General features: G+C 43.6%; 1 protein-coding gene across 8 annotated transcripts in view; it reads right to left on the bottom strand.

The window, feature by feature from the left end:
* SLC4A4 (solute carrier family 4 member 4) overlaps nt 1-20208 on the bottom strand; it is a 739594-nt gene that overhangs the window by 537135 nt on the left and 182251 nt on the right. The window lies entirely within an intron of this gene.

The raw sequence follows: 20208 nt of genomic DNA, 5'->3' as shown, positions 1-20208 counted from the left end.
GGGAACTAGTTTGCATATGGATATACTCTTTGTGAAAGGGAAGACTGCCATCACTCAAACAGAATTTAGCCAATGGTTGAGGTGGGCTGGACCACTGCCCAAAGCTGTATGCTGTGGGGGGTGGAAAAAATGTGGCTTACACAATAACACACCAATGGACCTAGAGGGCTGGTTGAAACCCCCTAAAAGTAACTATGTTACACACAAAAGTATTGGAAAATCAAAAGGATTTGCTAACACCCGGCATTAAAAACGGTGTAACATAAAGAGCTAAGGTTTTTTTCTATTGAATATACGAGACTAATTGTAAAACATAGTTAACCGTAGGCTTGTGTACTACACGTTATGATTGCGTGCAGCCCCTCGGCTCAGGTCCAAATTATGTTTCCCAAACTCACACTGACCAAGTTAAAGCTGCAATAATTAAGTGCATTTCTCCAAAAATAAATGAGCCGCTCTTTTAATCCCTATCATGCCCGCATTTTGAAGGGAATTTATCCTTCTTAAATGGTTTTGAAAACATACGATGTTAATCCCTCCGCTCTTTTACAGAACTACATTTAATAATCTACGAATACCTCCAAACAAAAGGCCTAAAAAGTGTAATCAACAGAATAATGCAGATTATGAAAAACAAATGCATTAATCCACCAAAATAGGGGCCAATTTTCATTCTTTAGTGCTGCCTGACCCCCTGTCTCCTATCAACAGGGGCATTAAAAACTCCATCTCAGACAATTTCGTTCTCTCCAGGGTTTATGTTTAAACCTGAATTTTGCATGACACAATGCCACAGAATAGTGCAGCCCACAATAGCAGGCTAACTGGTTTTTTTTCTCTGGATGCTCTATATTGTGTAGGTTTTATATTCCATATTTCATAGAATGGAATTATAAATATAGTGCATATTTATATTATAAAACATAACTGACTGCAGTACATTTACCTATACAGGTAAATAATACAGGTAAATAATGCCATTACTGTCAACCTATTACCTGTCCCTCAATAACGTATTGTCAGGGTCACTGAAATGATTTGCCAGTGTGGGACTGAACTAAATTATACAGCTGATGTTGGAAAACGAGGCAGCATCTGTGAGGCCTGCACAAATAACACTACATTTGTCCATCACTGGGAACCAAACACCCAATTGTAGCGCCTGACTCTCAGAGGGTAGCGTTGCAGTGCAGTCTGAGGCTTACTCAAGGGACGTGGTGTGGGCTAGTAATCGCCATTTGCAGGTGCGCAAAAATAACACTCAATAATTGATTGTCCAGTCTGTACTTTGCTTTATAAAACTAAGAGTACATTTATTAAACACACACGCTACTCAATACTATGCACCAATTTACAAATATACATAAGCTGCTGGAATTACTTTGTGACATTTCATAACATCTCCACCCCTCCCGTGGGGGTGTGGGGTCTAGTACCACCACTCCCATGTATGCACATCATCTTGCTCCCAATGCAATTACTTGAACATAACCTGGGGCGTGGGCCCTGTGCACTGGCACCATCCCAGTGGCGACCCACCCCAATACCTCAACAAGCATTAAAAATGGGTACACCTGCTTTGGTGACACAGGACCCTGACTGAGCATCTCCTACAGACCATAAGGTATGCACCTCTATATCTTAAGGGCTAGCAGTCTGGGGTCTTCACCTAAGTGCAGCAGCAAGAATACATGTTTAAGCACACTTTAGTACTCAGCACATTTGTGGATCATTAGAATGTATTGCAATTACAGCCCTAAAGGCATCACAGATGAAATCACAGGATTACATGTACAGCCTGACACCCTAGCAGGAAAGTCTGGCCACATAACCCCACTTTGCTTATGACATCAACTTACACCAGTACTTCACATTGAACAGGTGAACTTCAGTCCCTCTAAAAAAAAATATCCATTAGTAAATGCATTTCAGTGCAATTACACCTCTTCACCTCCAAGGGATGCCCTTCTCCAGACATCCGCCCCTCAGCCCTTCACTCCTTGATGCAATTATCCAAACACCCTCAGCTGAAGAACAAATAGTCCCAGCCCAGAAGATATTAAAGGCTGGCTGAGCCCTGGAGGGGTGATTCCTTTCGAATCCCCAGGACACCTACGGTGACTTGTCTCTTCATGCTGGGGGGGAGACTGCGCTTTTCCAGCAGCGCCCCCCAGCACATTTTCACCATTGAGGGTGACCCCCCTCCTCTGGGGGCCACCAGGCACCAAAAACGCTGTATTTCCCAAAGCCTTGCAAGGCATTATGGGGCGCTTCAGGCTCCTTTTCCTGAATATTAGAGCAGCGGCTCTCCCGCTGTGCCGGGGAGAGCCGCGATCATCTTTATGGCGCTTCGCGCTGCCTCCGCTCTTCGGTGGGGGCCCGGTCCCACCTGAACCCCCAGGTGAGGGTTATGCCGCCCGGGAAGCCCACCCCCGGCTGCTCCTGCCACTGGGTGGGGGGGCTGTTCCCACCCAGGCCCCAAGCGCCGAATACTTTCTTCTGGGGGTCCCGGTCCCACCCGGGACCCGTCCTTGGTGGAGGGAAGCCCAGGGAGCCCACCCCTGGCTGCCCCCGCCGGTTCTCCGCCCGGCCAGCACCCTCTTGTGCTGCCGCGGGAGCCGGCAGCAGTCTTCTGGTCTCCCCGCTACTGCGGGTCTTCAGGGGAGTGCGACGGCACTCCCCCCACCTCCTCCACACTCGGGGCCCGGGGATGGGGTCCCAGGCCCCTCCTCCTCTTGCCGGGGTTGCGCGACGGTGCGCCCCCATCATCATTTTCGGCGGGGGCCAGGGTGGGATCCTGGCACCCCGTGGGGGCATTTTCACAGGGAGCGCAATGGCGCACCCCGGCTTTACTTCTCCTTGGGGGCAGCCCCCGGGACCTGACCCACCCCGGGGGCATCTTAGAGACCGGCGGCGGAGCCCCACGCGCTTCGTCATCGGTCTTCTTAGGGGTCAAAGGTTGTCTACCTTCCGGGGGCCATATCTCAGCCCCTGGGGGTCTGATCTGCCCCATTTTCACGTCTTCTTGCTCCTGGTGGCGTCCCCCACCTTCTTCGCCCACCGGGTCTCCAAGAGGGTGGGTTCAGCAGGGAGCTGTCCTCACTGGCTCTCTGCGCCAGCCTTTAGCCTGCTCTTCTCCTGGGCCTCTCTTCTCCCTCTGCAGAGGCCCCTGCTTCTGCGCACTGGTCCTGGACCCTTCTTCTGGCGCTTTTCAGGACCCTGGGGGCAGTCAGGGGGTTCTTCCTTCCAACTGCCCATTGCGCCAGGCTCCAGCACCTTCTGCTTCAGCAGACCACACCCCAGAGAGAGCTTCTATTCCTGTGCAAGCACTTTTTAAAAGTTGTGTAGGGGGCTGGCAGGAAGTCTCTGTTTGGCCTATCAAACAGTGACACATCACTTCCCTGCTCCTTCCTTCTTGTCCAGCCTCTGGGTTTGTTCAAAATGGCACCGTCCAGGGTCTCTGGCCACATGTTCCCCTTCCCCCAGTGCTGCCTTCACTTTGGTTCAGCTTGGTGCCTGGCACCCAGCGACAGCGGTTGATGGATTGGCCTGTAGCTCCACCTATCTCCTTTCCCTTGGAGGGAAGATCTTCCCCTGGGAAGAAAGGTCATTAATCTAACCTGCCAGGGCAGACCCCAGCCAGGGACTCAGAGAAATATGACATTTCTGGATGACCCAAAACCAGTACAAATATGACTTTGGACTCTGCAGAATACTTCTTTTCAGATCCGCTACAGTGGACTTAAGTGCGTGTCTGGAATGTGTAGGCCTAATGGAAGTTAATCAAGCCCATGGGCTCCACATTCCCATAGGGGAATAATGAAGTAAAAAAACAGTAAGACACACTGACTTTCCCTGGCATGTTTCTTTCCAGCGTATAAACCTATTCCATGTCACCACCCAATACTGCATAAGTCCTGCCACACCACTCACTTTGTAGCTGCTCCTGGACTGCGCACGCTAGGAATCTCCCCTGCGCAGCCCATACACGTGTGCACACACATGTACACATGTGTCTGCATGTAACCAGCCCGGTGTCCCTTACTCCAGCTGATGCGCAGTGACCTGGTCAAGCCAGGGGGACACCAGTACAATCCCCATGCAGTCTCTTACATCCTGAGTTCACTGTGGGTGAGTCCGAACTTACGAGACTCCCCCACAGTAAAAGCTCAACAATTAGGTGCTCAAAAAGCGAAAAATCCGGGCGGCCCATAGTGTCAGAACCACCTTCTAACAGCTGAAAAAAAGCAATTTATGTGACATAATGCAGCACATGCAGTGCTATTAATATTTCACAGTTTCGTCATTTTCACACACATTTATGCTCTCTGGGCAGTAGTTTCACCTCATCAACAATTTTTACACATGAATTCACCAACTAGTAACAGAAATGTGACAATTAACTTTTTCAAAGGGTCTCCCCTGCGTAGGACCTTAAATAACGATTTTCTTTTTAGTAACTTTTCCTCTATTTGAGCTAGAAACATTTTTTCTTTATAATCTGCAAATTATGCAGTAGATAGTTAAGTGGCAAGTGCCGTAAAGTTATATTTATACGGAAACAACAGTTCGATGTGCCCTCCGTGCCAAGTTCCATAAATCTATACTTATACGGAAACAACAGTTCCGCTTTTGCGCTTCGTATAGTGCTAATTGATCCTATTTCATCTGTAGTCTGCTTACAGTGCTACTGTGCCTAATACATATTAAGATAAAATAAAAACAAACAGAACAAGCATTGGCAAAGCCAGTAGGTCTTGCCTATGCAAGAGCTATTGGCTTTGTCAATGTGTTTTAGCCATGTTGTACACCAGCCTGGCTGTTGTTTAGCATGGCTAAAAGTTAAAGCCATAGAAGATAGTGTTGTGGAGTGGAGTGTCGTAGAGTGGAAATTCATGGACTGGAGTGTCGTAAAGTTGAAAGAAGTGTCATAGAGTGGAGTAGAGGGGCACAGAGTGGAGAGGCAGAAAGTGGAGGACCAAAGAGAAGAGTGGAATTGCGTGGAGTGGCATAGATTGGAGTAAAGTGTCAAATAGTGGAGTGGTGTGTAATGGCGTACAGTGGAGTAAAGTGGCGTAGAGTGGAGTGGCATAGATTGCACTAGAGGGGAGTGTTGTTGTTGAGTGGAATAGAGTCATAGAGTAGAGTGGCTTATAGTGGAGAGGCATAGCATGGAGTAGAGTTGCTTAGAGTGAAGTGGCATAGCGTGTCATGGAAAGAATTTGTATAGTGTGGAATAGAGTGGAGTAGAGTGTCATAGAGGGCAGTGGCATTGAGAGGATTAAAGTGGAGTAGAGTGTCATAAAATAGAGTAGTGTAGAGTGGGGGCATACATTGGAGGGGTGTAGAGTGGTGGGGAGAAGAGTTTCATAGCATAGAGCGAATTAAAGAGTTGTAAAGTGGAGTGGAGTGGCGTAGAGTAGAGTAGCACAGCATAGAGTGGAGGAAAGTGTCATTGAGTGGCATGGAGTGGCGCAACCAAGAGTGGTATCAAATGGAGTAAATGCAAAATGGAATGTCATAGTGTACAGTGGCATAGTGTGGCATAGACTGTTATAGAATGGAGCTAAGTGTTGTGGAGTGGAGTAGAGTAGAGTGGAGTGGCGTAGAGTGGAGTATAGTGGAGTGGAGTGTCGTGGAATGGAGTGTCATAGAGTGCAGTGTCTTAGAGTGGACTGTTGTAGAGTGGAGTGTCGTAGAGCGGAGTAGGGTGGAGTGCTGTAGAGTGGAGTGTCGCAGACTGGAGTATCGTAGAGGATGGTAGAATGGCATAAAGCGGAGTGGCGAAGAGTGGAATAGAGTGCCGTAGATTGGAGTAAGTATGGTGTGGTAGCACACTGCCGTTATAAACAACACATTTTCAATTGAAATGACCATTACGTTTGCATATACAGTTTTACTGATGAAACAATACAGCACACAAACGATAATGTGTAGAAATGGGCATTACCTAGTGTATTGATTTTTTTTGTAATCGTATTAAAATGTTTGTTTGAACCACACGTCAGAATTACGAAACAATGTTCTTTGGTTGTGCTTTACTAATTCTGATATATTCTGAAATATTTGCACAGCTAGTTTACAGACATTAGAATTTTGTTGTGTGCTAGAAAAAAACCTTTCCTTTCCAACCCACAGTATCCATCAAGATTGTCTCATAAATCCTCTCTCTTGGAAGACACCCAAAGAAAACCAAGCTTCTTCAGAAGACAGAGCCTGACATTTGACCTCTGTCTTTGAATGCTCTGCAAATGTGACAAGATAAGAACATAATTTAAAGGCCTGTTTACAGAAAGCCAGCACTTCTGGAAGAATACAAAGAGTTATGTTAACCAGGCTATATTCCACAGAAGGGACAAAGTAAAACAAATAAAGCCGGCAACGAGATAGAAAGCAAATGTGAGTTACAAATGACAAAGCCAATGGTAAAAAATGTGTGGAATACATTCCTAGGGGAGCTGCCAGAATGTCTCCAAGAAGTCTTGCAAAGTAGACAGCTGCGTTGTCTGGGAGGCTTAAACCTAAACACGAACATCACAATATGGTACACACATATTTTTGAATTGGGTAAAGTGATGAATCTGATGTACTCTCAGCCCTTTACATGATTAAGGCACTACTACTCCCGCTGAAGTTATGTGGCTTGGCAAATACACCCTACTTGTGACCTGGAGTTTACAGCTGGCCTCTGAACTCCTTCATCACTTGCTATATCCTGATTTCATATGGGTCAGGGTACTAGATCTTATACTAGACCCTACAGGAACTGAACAGAAGAATCGTTGCATTGAGTTAGTCCACAGTGCCACCAGACCCAGCCTGTAGACAACCAACTGTGTCTGTGAGAAGCGGGGCGGGCCAAATTAACAATCATTGGGAGAGGATGCATTCTGATGGCTAGGGCGTCGATCTCGAAGCTGGGAAACCAGGTTCGAGTCTCGGCAGGGACGCTCAACATCCTGTGATTCTGGGCAAATCACTTAATGTACCCGTGCCTCCAAAAAAAATTGAACGTGCTTGTCTGTAATGTAACTGGTGCTCATGTAAAGAGATCTGAAACCTTCAGGTCTAGTTCGTGCTATATAAAAAAGAATTGTCTTGATGTATATAGTTCAAAAATCTGCTTCACTGAAAAAACAGAAGGCAAAAAAGCAAATGTGTTCTGTATATAAAAAACGTCTAATTAAGGAATGTAATGTGTAATAATTCAGTGCACTTTTGTGGTGCAGAATATCCCTCATGTAATGCAAAGCAAGCACTAAGTAGAAGGGGGAATGATACACCAAACAGCCAATAGGATTAGGGGGGCAATATCCCCGTGGGTGGAGCCAAAGTCCACTCCATGAATATTTGAAAGCACTGACAACAACAGGTTACAAACATCTGTGCTGCAGTGTCAAGCCAGACCTAAAACCAGAAATAGAAATCATTGCGGGTGTCCTCACTGTGTCCGGGAAGAGGGGGTGGGGGCGCCCTAGGTATATATCGATGGAGTCAAAAGAAAACTCGCTGAACAAACACAGACAGGAAAGGCAACACTGGAGCAACCGAGACAGAAACCTGCTGGGGCAAAGACTGTCGATACTTGCAAAGAAGGTTTTAACGTAATCCAATGAGGAGTGAGGGAAACAAAGAGAGGCAGAAATAAAGAGATTACTGACTGTGTATGCACACCTAGCTAAATGGAAAAGAGCAACGAGTGGCGCTTTCTTGCAATTAAATCTACGTTGTAGTGTGAAAAAGATGAGAAATAAAGAAGAACCTCTTGGATTTCAACTGTAGGGCAAGACTATGATGGTGTGGAACTCAGAGATTCCATGCAGTCTGCTGATGTTTAGCACTGTGTTACAATACGCAAATGGGGGCTATTTTGCCGTATTCCTTTGTGAGGCAGTCAGTGCTGAACCATGCCAGCAAAAACCAATGTTCTTGTTGTGTCTCAACTGGAAAAACACAAGCATTCATTTCTGAAGCCACAAAGCAGCTTTGGCCATCACACAAGCAAGTAAAGCGAAACAACGCAGCCTTTACAATACGTAAAATGGTGCTAAATAGCAGGTTGGTGATGGGCTACGCAAGGTGGCCTTGCGTGGCTTGATAAATCTGACTTTTGTTCCTCATTGTCTTTGCGTGGCGCAAGCGTGATGCAACGCTTGATAAATATGCCCCTGGGTCTGTACATTTTTTCATAGTCTTTCATGTTCAGGTGGTATATAGAACAGCACTGACAGCTACCATAAATGTATGCTCATTTGATTGCTGGAGTTGTCCAAAAAAGACTGATGCCGCTGGTGCACATGGTGCCTTATTTGGCGGTTTACTCATCAGTTCTGGTCAAATGTCGGGACGCCACTGTTGAAGCCGTTCTAGGACACATGGCATCGGTGAAAGTGAGTGGCTATGAAGAATGTCCAGCTCCAGTCTGGCACCTGGGAAGAAGTTCAAATTAGCCATTTACAGGCAAAATATCATGGTGTGCTTCTACTTGCTTCTTTAAACGCCCTCTTGTAAGTCATACAATTTGGGCTCTTTCAGTGTTCTTTTAATCCAGGTTTTAATAGTTTATACTATCTTCTCTTGATAATCCATAATCTCTCCCTACGCAGCGGCCATTACTTTTATGATTCTAGCAATAGCTGTGCCTTTTTCTTTTGCTGCATTCTCAATTTCCTGGGAAAGTGTTGTCAATAGGTGTCAGACATTTCCCTGTGATGCGAACAATTTCATTGTATGCGAAATTCTATCTGAGGTAGCGTCAATTAATAATAGAAAATCTACATGTAATGGAGCAAGTTTCAGTAAACTATATTTAGGCCACCATATTTAAGTCAGATAATTTTGGTATCAATATTCTGACATAAACCACCCAGGCTGAAAACGCTCTCTAGAACAGAAGCAGTAAACTCTGTCTGATCTATTTCCTTTTTCTTGGGCATACATTTAACCGTAACCTTTTGGCTCATACGTTACTGTCCTGTAGTGCTGTGACTAATCCCTCAGCTTTAAGTGTCCACTCCATTTTTTAATAATCACTTGTGTGTTAATCTGTGAACAATCTGAAGTGTCAAGAAAAACCCTCAGCAGAAGCTGTTGAGAAATCACAGGAGCTGTAAGAGGTGCCAGAAGATTAGAAAGGTCAAGTGATGTTTTTCTGATTTAAAAGGGTGCATCAAGAGAACATGGCCAGCATTATTCTGTTTAGATTATTCAAACATGATAAAATAAAATAAAGGGTATTTTAAGGGAAGTGCATCCATGCCCTACACAGTATCTCTCCAAGGTAACAGTTTGTGCCCCAAATAGTAGAAGAGGTGTGGCGCAGCGGCAAGGGTGCCTGACTCCGGTCTACGGGGTTCACGGTTCGATCCCCGGTGCCGGCAGCAGGTTAGCCCAGCACCATGTGACTCTGGGCAATAGCTTGCTTAATCTTCCCAAGGGCCCCCAGCGCTGGGACACCACTTCGGAGGTAGCTGTGCGCTTTACAAATACTGGTATTTCATAGTCGAAATGAGTAGCTTTAATCTTGCACAGATAAATTATTTGAAAACCTGGATCACCAAAACTGGCCATTCTTGAGCTGAAACTACTGAACCACTGCTAATAACCCCCATGAGTGGGAAGTACATATTATGGAACCCAAACTACATTGGGGTTGAGAACACTAAAGATCTTTGCACCTTTACTTGAGTCACAGCCTTGCTTTCCCTATGGTAGACGTTCTGCATTTCACATTCTAGTGATGGTAACTGGATGACATGGATTGCCAATAGCTTGGAATGTAAACTACAAGTCACAGCAAGGACTACTGCAGAATTACTTTGTTTACCAACTCTCCTCACTTACAATATAGACTGGAATCGCATATGATAAGTGATGACAATTTAGAAGCACCGATAAAAGTTTCAAAAATGTTCTTGTACCAGAACCTCTTGAGGATAATTCTAAATGTAAGAGAAATACCAACCACAGAATACTAAATCAAACATATATTGTACTTCCCCCCCCATCCAAGATACACAGAGGATAGATTATGTTTTGTCCTCCCTTACTGCTAGAGATGATGTGATTACTTTGAAAGGCATAAACATATAATGTTGTCACTGTTGTGGATCTCACCCTTCCAAATAAAAAAAGATTATTAATGGCCAAATGCACAAAATGTAACCCTTTAAGGACAGAGTTCTAGCCAGTTGCTTTACATCTATGTGTGGAGTTAATGACTGATTCACAAAACTAACCATGGGTACTCCTTGAAATCTATGATAGTGATAATGGATTCCAGAAGTGCTTCGATTTGCAAACTCTGTTCGTATAAAACTTGTCCGAGGTGTAAAACTAAATAAGTAAAGCATATATATTCATTTAACTGCAAAATATATTTTTTCTTTTATTCCCAACAGGAAACATGATTCCATGTCGAGCAACCAATTTTTTCATATCTCCATTAAACAGTTAGGACTTCTGCCTCGCAACCAACATTGAATGCCACATTCCTTCTTCTAACCCTAAATGTTACAACATTGGAAAATACATCAGAGTGGCAGATTTTTGAGCATCAAAAGTCATCTAATCCGTCATAAAACTACATAAATCCAGATTTGGTTAATGAACTTGTGAAATGTATAATCTCAAATTACTCCTTGCACATCAAAGGGTAATTTAGGAAGCACTTACACGCACAAACACATTTTTAGAATAGAGCCATCAGCATACAAATCCAATAGACATTAATTTACTTTTTACCCTCCCCTCTTCTAAATTAAAAAAACAACTCTAATTTCCTTGAAATCTGCAAGATCCATGGAGTGGGATCAATGGTACCAAATCAAAACTTTGCATGATGAACATATGTACCTTCATGTCTCGATACCAACCTCACAGTACTATGGGATTTTTTTCTGAAAACTTTGTGGATGTTTTTTTTTTCAGTTTTTTATAGCATGAACCTGGCCCAAGTGCAACAAAACCAGTTCACATTACACTTTTTTCCATTGAGACATGGAGATTAAGGGTCGGTTTTGTAGTACTGTCGGAGAGGTTACTCACAAATGTGACGGAAACAAGTGCATTTATATCAATGACATCTGTAATACGGCAGATGGGATATCCGTCACATTTGTGACAGAGTAACCTGACCACCGAACTCTAAATCAGGCCCTAAGTGATTTGGCCAGTACCATAGGATGTTGAGCTGAAGCCAGTATTTAAACCTGGTGCCCCATGTTCCAACTAAAAAGACACACAGATGATGGACGGAATGCCGAGCAAATCAAACATTCACCCCCAGTCAAGAGATCTGGGTTAAATCTATTGTTCCGATTTCAGCACCTCTAGCCACTAGGGCACCCTTCTTCCATACATATATAATCTAGTAATTCCTGTTAAGATGGCCTGCTCTCTAGGAGTAACATCAGTTGTGGTAATTATACTCAATTTCATTTCATTCCTTCATTTAATCTCAATTTCATTCCTTTTTTTCTTCATTTCAATGCTGTACCAGAAACATTTAGGGCCCAATAACTGCTTTTGGTGGTGCTGGGGTGGGCGGCCCTCCACCTCTGCGCCCCTGCACCGCCAAAAGTCGCTGCTGCTTGCCAGATTATACATTTTTTGTAGTCTGGCAGGCAGGGTGCATGGCAGTTCCGGCTGCGGTACCACTTTCAAAGGGGCGGTGCCTTTGAACAAGGCACCGCAATGGGAATGCCTCATAAGGTTCCTGCACGGCATGGACTGTAACGTCCATGCTGTCCAGGAACTTGTGTGTATGCACACAGGGGGGCACACGTTGTGCCCCCATGTGTATATAGGCAGGGCACAGAGGCACAAGAGGGCCTGTAGGGCCCCCTTTGTTTCCTCTCCGCCAGGGTTTTTATGGCAGCAGAACCGCCAAGAAAACCCTGGCAGCGGGAAAAATTGCACTCATGCCACACATTGTTGGCCTATTGCAAGAATTTAAAGATTTTCCTTTACAGTCAAGTATAAACTCCTTATCCTTTGCTATCTCTGGCTGGCTGTTGTTTGTTTGTTGTCCTGCTGAGCGCCGGGAGAGCCTGTTGGGTAGCTGCGTGCTCTATAAAACTATAAATAAATAAAATAAATAAATATGTTTGGCTGGATCACGGTGGTCCCACAAAGCATAATGCGGATTCAGACCACATCGCCACCACCAGGGAACGGTGGTTCCCTGGCAGCGGTCCCAAGGCGTTCGGACTGCCTAAGTCATAATGGGGTGGTCGGACAGCCGGTGCGGCGGTGGCCGGACCGCCACCGATGCAACATCACGAGTCTGGCACTCCTCGAACCACCAAACTCTTAATTTGGCCCTAAGTCATTAACAAACGCACATGAACCAATGGTCACTACACTTTTCCACACAGAAGTATGATTAATTCCATTCTATCATTAGATCTAGAGAGTGTAAAGGATTCTCTGGTTGTGTTGGACACCGGGATCCCATCCCCTTTATCCATACAGTAGATTATTACATTCTACCAATACTAATCTAATCTTACCAACAATAACAACTGGCCTCAGTGGTGACTGTTAACTGTATTTGTAATTAAGCCTGGGCAGAGTAGCGGAACTCCGCGACGTGCAAAAAAAACTCTGTCGAGCAACGCTGAGTCTCGTAAGCAGCAGAGTGCGTTAGATAAATGCTGTTCCCTGTGATTTTCAGTGCCAGGTGCTTGTCCGCACTGTTCAATCATCACGAACCGCACCATGCACAGCGCAAGCGGGCGCTGCTTTGTTTCTGCCACTCGAGTAGATTTTTACTCGAACGGCAGGTTTCTCAACGCGAATAGATGGTTTCTCAACGCAAGCAGTCGCGAGCATACGCGACCACTCGCAATGAAAATCTGACCGCCTGCGTTGAGAAATATCACCGGGAGGTTGAGTTTCCACGCTCGCCAACTTGATGTTGACGATTGCAAACAAGGAAAAATCTCCTTTTTCAGAACTCCACGAGCTCCGCGTAACACGGAGTGCGGAAAATTCCGCAAGCTCCGCGAGCAGAGCAGAGTTCACCGCCCCGATTTTTCTGTAATATGTAAATCAGCTCATTAATGCTTTTTAGGATTATCCTTGTCACAATCCAATGATAAGAAACTGAATCAGAGACAATGCGTTCTTTTTTAACCAGAATACTACCCCACAACCATCTTACCCATATTTTTTTTTACATTTTCATATGAATTCTAAATAGTTACATTAACTTATCTCTTTACTCCGATTCTTGCTACTTTAATTTCAAAGCTGTGCGTGGAAAGTAAACAATAAATGTTAATCTTTCCTCAAGTGTACCATGATGCAGCAGTACTGACAGCAGTGAAGGTTAATTAAGATAGCCATTGGCTTTCTCTCCATTAATGGGCCAGAGATGCAGACTAGAGGACCCAAGGAGAGTGTACAGGAAGGGAACATGTATTACTGAGTGGCTGCAAGTTCAATAATGTCATTAGCACATGAATTTTCCAGAACAGTCATCTCATCCTTGCCTCCAAAGATCCTCCTGTACTCATTGCCAGTACTACTTGAGTAAATTTTTTAGATACCAGAGTAAATCCATAGCAGTAGCTAAGGACTGCATTTAGAATGTCTTAATATTCGCGCTCAATTGTTCGAAGTCACTGCAGAGTGGGACATTGGGGCGGGGTGAGCCCTGTGACGGGAAAAGGGGCGGTTTGTGGTCATGATGGAAACCCGCTTGTTTACAATCTTCAGACGTAAGTTGAATGTCCTGAGAAATATACAGCAAGTCGTTTGTAAATTTATGCTAAGCGAAATGGTAGTGGCTGTCTTGATGATGTACTGTTCCAGAATAAAATAATAAAAACATTGAAAAAATATATGTATATTCGTGTTCAATTAGTAAGTGGACACATGCATATTTAAGATAATTTCTGCATGTGTGTTTTATCAACATCACTTGAAGTTATACAATTGTTAAAATACAACAAACCTTACAAATCATCATCAAATAAGCTTGACTTCAAAGTACTGTGCTAAAAATCTGCAACTTGACAAAATATGATGCATGTTCGAAGAAACAAGTTGGAGAATGTGTCTAGGACCAAAGGGATGCGTTTAATGTTTCCGGCCCCGACTTTTAAAAAACATATCACACTGAAGCACATTGAAGCATTACCTTGAGTGTATTGATAATGATCCACAATTGGCAAAGGGGGCCTAGGGGGAGGTTGAGCTGCTTACTCAGTTTGGGATAAGGGTACAGGTGGGGTGCCTCGTTTTCACTACAGGGACTGTGATTACCATCATATTAATTTTAAATTGCCTTGAGGAGAGTTGTTGTAAAAAGTTGTAACAATACGCGTCAAACACCATAGTTGAGTGAGAAGGACAACCTGTGGACCTGTTGAGCCCATACGGCTAGTCCTTTTAAATCATCGTGAGCATTAAATCATAAAAGCAACATTGTGCACCTAGGGCCCAACAATGAAACACGATGAGCCATAGATAGCAGTATCGCAGTAACACCAAGAAGGATCCGGGAACAACCAATCAGGCACAATCAGTCTTGGGACTGGACGTGAAGTGGTGTTACGGGAACGGCAACAATGTTCCGGGAGGGACAATGCAGCAAAAATGCAGTTTAAGTCAAGAAATCCTACAACTCTGTTCATGCTGCATTTTGGCGTCAGGAATTACGCCTTCGCCCATTTCTGATCCCTAAGCCACCCCTGAAATGCAGGCAAGAAAAAAAAGCCACAACATCAGGATGCACTAAAAGAGGTGTAGAAAAGAAAATCATGGCATATTGGTAAAACCACTTAAAGGCTGAGCAATGGTAAACGTGCAAAAACATGGTTGACGTAGACGTAAGCTTTAAAGTGTTGATGAGTTTAACGTTGAAAGAAATATGGGACAGCTGACCAGATTTACTTTTCAAAGATGATGGATAAGTAGGGACTTGTCACTGTTGGCATTAGTAAGTAAAAGTAATCAACAAGATGCAAATCACTTATTGACTGTAAACGATACTAGTACAGGTAAGTCATTTCTGGTTAAATATCAGAAAGACGTTTTAACCCTCAGAACTGTTAGATAATGGTATATCCTCCTATTTGAGGTGGTTGGAATGCACCGCACAACGTCAAATGTATCTAATGTTATAAGTACCTACTCTTAGAGGTTCTTCTTACATAGTTGCAGATTAATGAAATTTATGAACTACTTAATTTTAAGCCAAGGCAAAATGTTCATTATGCAGGCGAAATCACATTAAATTTGCCAACTCTGCGATACAAGAATTGCACTACATTTTTTCCATATTGTGGAAATTTTAGCTAGTTTGAGTAGATTGTGTTTTGCAATAGACATTTTCTCCTCAAATCAGTTGTGCTGGTATTTCTCGGGCCTTTTTACAGGAAGTGCGCCCTCGTGCTAATTTTTATGTGAGTGAACAGCCAAGTACATTTAGAACCATAGAGGTAATTTGTATTTTTCTTAACAAATTCATCATTTAGCCTAACACTGTTTGATTCCATTGAAATGTACAGTTCTACAACTGTATGACGACAAGCTGGCATTTAAGGCCTGAGACTGGGCCATGTCGAGTCCATATGTGAACATTGAATCCTAAATCACTTTATCCCCATCTTATTGTCGCCAAAAACAGGGCTCTGTGGGGTTCCATAAAGCAGTGTCAGGTACAGTGACAAAAGTGGGTATCACAGTGATGGAATCGTGGCCAAAAGGGATTCCAACATGCCTGTTTGGTAACTCGCGCAATGTCACATGCCCACTGGCTGCAAGATGTTCATATGGCAGTGTGCCCCATTGACTCCCTCCTAGTAGTTGAAAGCACTGCTAATAATAAACGTAATAACCCGTCTTTTATTTATTTATTTTAAATATGCATTTATTGGCATTTAGTTGTATCACAACAATGGATCGCAGTCATGTGTCAGCAAGTGTATCAGCCGTCAAGGTAATAGTGTACATAGTATTACGATAGGATATCAGTACACGGGGTAGAGATGCCATTCGAGCACATTCAATCTTCTCATGCCCACCTCAAAGCCCATAGAATACACAATGTCATGACAAGATGATGCCAAGTATAAAGAAACGAAAAAATAACATGATGAATTATAACAACAAAAACCAGAAGCAGTGAACCAGGACCGCAATAGCAGATGCACGTCAGCACATATAGAAATATACGAGAGGGGTATGACAGTAACATATGTGTTAGAAAGGGTCTGGGAAGAAGGTACATCTTCTGGCGAACCACATAGTGCCCCATATGCGGCAATGGATATCTGATGACTCTCTTAGGGCTGCCCATGGGATATGCATTTAGGGCCGGTCTCAATCACCCATGTAATAATGTGCATTTTATATACACTAAGTACTCCTTCTATTTCAGTGCAGTATACAATGATGTTAACATAACCCATTACATTGTACTCAATATTCCAACCAATGGAAACACTGAAGGCTTGCAGGGACGTAGCACACAGCCAGATGCAAAGTACAGTTGTGTTACATTAATGGCCCAAGTGTGGATCTAAGTAATACACTGGGGAGTTGTCCCAAAACTAAACACTGGATAAGAAGCCACCTTCAGTCTATTAGCAAACCTAAGAATGTTGAAAACAAAATCTGAAAGATAAGACCATTCAGATAAGCTTCTTCAGGGCCTCCACATTCACAAATGTTATTATAGAATACTACATTTTCAAGGATTTACAGACTCTCAGTGAATAAAGTCTATCATGAGAATTTAGAGATATACTTCTGGTCCACAAAGCATACTACAGGAAATTGTTGTGATGGTAGATGTCTGCTGAAGTACAAATAGTAGGAATGTACAATAACACATTAAAAAAAAAACACAATCCTGTCGTGTAAAACAGTTACACCGTGGGGACAACAACCATGAAATATGAGGTTTAGCAGTACTTGTCCACCCACGAAAGAGATTTGCTTCGACTCTTTGTAGAAATAGTTAAAGGAACTGCAAAGCAACCGTGAATTCCCAGAGACCTAGGAGTTTGTAGGTGTTCACCCGATTTTTGGGCCCCTTTTAGTCCACAAATGCCCGTTTACCCTCTGCAAGTCACAGATTGATTCCAATGTAATGATTTTTTGCAGGAGGAAATGTCTGATGATTGTGAGACCGTGAAACACAGTCATGGAATTTCAACCGTATCAGATTATCGGCATATTAGCTACACTTAGTGTCATAAAACGCTTTATGAACCAGCCACACAAACCCCAAACACTGGAGAACCGGTCAACCATAAGTCTCTTAGATGACAGTTGTTTCCATCGCTGTTTGGAATGTACACAAAGATGGTCCTGCTAATCTGTGTGCACTCACATCACAACTCAAGCAAATCTTTCCTCTACAGAATACCACCACTCCTCTTCAATATGTGCTACGGGCAATGAGGGACGTGGGTAGGGCAGAATAATAGCGCCAGATTGTTTCGTTTCCATGCATGAGAAGTTTCTTTCACAAGGGGCCTTGAGTATTTCATCATAATGTCTGTTTTTCAGCCCACAAAGAAACCAAGGAGGGTACTGTAGCATATTCCCCATGTGTGTTGTGCGGTCTGTGCCGCACAGCACACACGGGGAAGTGTTTAGCAAGGTATCTGACGGGGCACTCTGATGCCCTTTGGAAATTCTTAGTTTCCAACAAATTTTAAGCTGGAGCTTTATTGTTGCATGAATTCGGGAAACCTTTGATTTTATCAAGAGATTAAGCCCTGATGAAGTTCCAAGTGTTTGTGGAACGAAACGCGTTGGCTGGACTACTTGTGTAAATATAAAGAAAGGACATTTGAAAAATAAAGAATTTGTGAAAGATTGGACTTCTTTACCTGGTGCACCTCCATATGCTTCACATATCCAGGATCTGTTGAACAGTGGCACTGAACAACGGCAGGTGCAGGAGGATTTGTGCACAGGACATTCTACTTTTCAAAGTACTAAAGCGCGAGGTGCAGGTTGGACAGTCTGCCGTTGGGTCGCTTTTCATATCAACTGTAGCATATTCCACCTGATAAGGCAACAATTACAGTGCTTAATTTGTGCCAGTGGTGGGCACCGACACTCATTTTTGGGGAAGGTGATCTATTTTTCATCAGACTTTAAAGCAAGAGAAAGGCAAAGAAGGGAGAAAGAAGGCGGCAGAGAAAGATAGGAAAAACAGTGACAATGGAATAAATCAGGAAATAAACATAGCCTGCAAGAGTGAGATGTACCTACGTGAAGTGTAGGGCGGTGAAGGAAAACGCATGAGGTGAAATTAGTACTAGGCAGTCGTGATATTGGACGGCTCCTAAGAAAAACTTTAGACCCCTGTATTTCATGTTTTTTTTTACCTGTTATGCACTAGAGACAGACTTTGGAAATACTTGCCAACATGTAGGGCTGGCAGGGAAGGAGCAGCCATGTTTACATGCCACAAACACATACCGCGGCTGTCAGTTACATTCTCTTTGGTGTTAAAATGACACCTGGAGGCAGATTTCATAGGCTCGCACTGGGCACCTGTACTGCCCCCGGGATCTGCCCACCGCCCTCCAGCCCGGGTTTCAGTATGAGGCTTATCAGACCTTTGGCTGAGATACCTGCTCTCAGGGTCGGGTAATAAAAGTAATTAGCTGGAACAATGCTGGTCAAGGTTAAGTACCGAGATTAGAAGGGAAACTGCTGAGCTTGATTATTAATAGATAAAAAAATCGCCTGGGATAAAGAGTATATTTGATCATCGACTTTCCCTTGTGGGGTGGGCGTGGTTTCGGCAGTACTGATAAAGGGACGCAAGTATCTATTTACCCTCCCTGGTTTCTACGGGCATTTCTTGGTGTATGTTCCCATGTCACGCTGTCGGCGGTACTTGTGAGCCCTTGGTTCTTTCTCTAAGGTCACAACTTACAGTTCTCTGACTGAGGCCCATTCAAAGAATGGTCTACCCAGGACTTCCGGTTTAAGGCTAGAGCCTTAGTGTCAGCATGCTCCTTGGTTTTTCCTCCACTAAAACTTAATGTACGAAAACATACAATGAAACGAAGCCTAAAGAACTAATTAGCGATGCTTGCTGCCTGTGTACCAGGGCTTAATTTGCAAAAACAATAAGTGCCAGGGCTCTCGTCAGGAGGCCACTGCAGCTTGCACCACACACTGCCCCTGCCCTGCTGCCAATGACAGTAAAAACACAACTACTAATCATCTCACTCTTACAAGCATGACAAACTCAGACTATATCAGGCCCCCAGAGCTATAAGAATGGCTTGGGTGGCATGCAATAGTCAGTCAGTCAAGTCAGTCAATTACTTTTATTCGATCAATAAAAGATCATAAAAAGAGACAAAACAAACATAAAATCACAATACATAAAATACAGAGCAAAAGTACATCAATTACAGATCTGGTAGTGAAAAACATAATCAAAATTTAAAAATGTGAAGAGAACATATTTCATAGGTTCAATTCTGAGTTAAAAAGAATAAATAAAGTTTAGGGATAAAATTTCCATCTAAAAAACTAACAGGGATGGAATACTCCATAACTACGGGCCACCGCCCGTCACAACCGCATCAATTGTGTTAAAAGTAGGCCGCTCTCTAGCACGCTTCTTACTGATGCGAACAGCTGCGACTAAAAAGTTTGCTACATAAAAGGCAATGGTAATGTTTGGCAGAAGTTGCAGGAACAGAAGCGCTGGCTGAACCTGAACATAGCCAGCCCCTTTAAGTAAAGGTAACAGGTATTTTGTCCTAATCTGTACAAAATGCTCACAAAACATAATAAAATGTAATGTGTCTTGACAAGAAAAATTGTCACAGTCACATGGGGGAGCATTATCCGGGGTAGCCCATGTGGGATAAAAACCTAGCACATAAGGTATCAAATTTAAGCGGAATTTAATCAGGAGAGACCTGTGAAGTGGACTGGTTACAAATGCCAGGTAGGGTTCAAGGCCAGGGACGGTGATTAACCCATAGTTCCTTCTCACTACCGGCTTGTTTAATTCAATGTCCTCCCTCTCGACCATTAATCTTGTCATTAGTGCGGTCTTAATCCCCATGATGTCCTTCTTGTTGATACAATCAGGGGAATTAAATAGCTCTGGTCGTCCCACTATGCTCAACATCTTTTTAATGTATACTAACCATGGAATTGTGTGGGCTCTATCCAGGGCTAGGCAATCCTTAAGTATTAAATGGGTTA

The sequence above is a fragment of the Triturus cristatus genome, chromosome 2_2 (assembly GCF_964204655.1).
Source record: "Triturus cristatus chromosome 2_2, aTriCri1.1, whole genome shotgun sequence".
Classification (NCBI taxonomy): domain Eukaryota; kingdom Metazoa; phylum Chordata; class Amphibia; order Caudata; family Salamandridae; genus Triturus; species Triturus cristatus.
The sequence above is the reverse complement of the archived record's forward strand: the minus strand, read 5'-3'. Positions and strand labels throughout refer to the sequence as shown.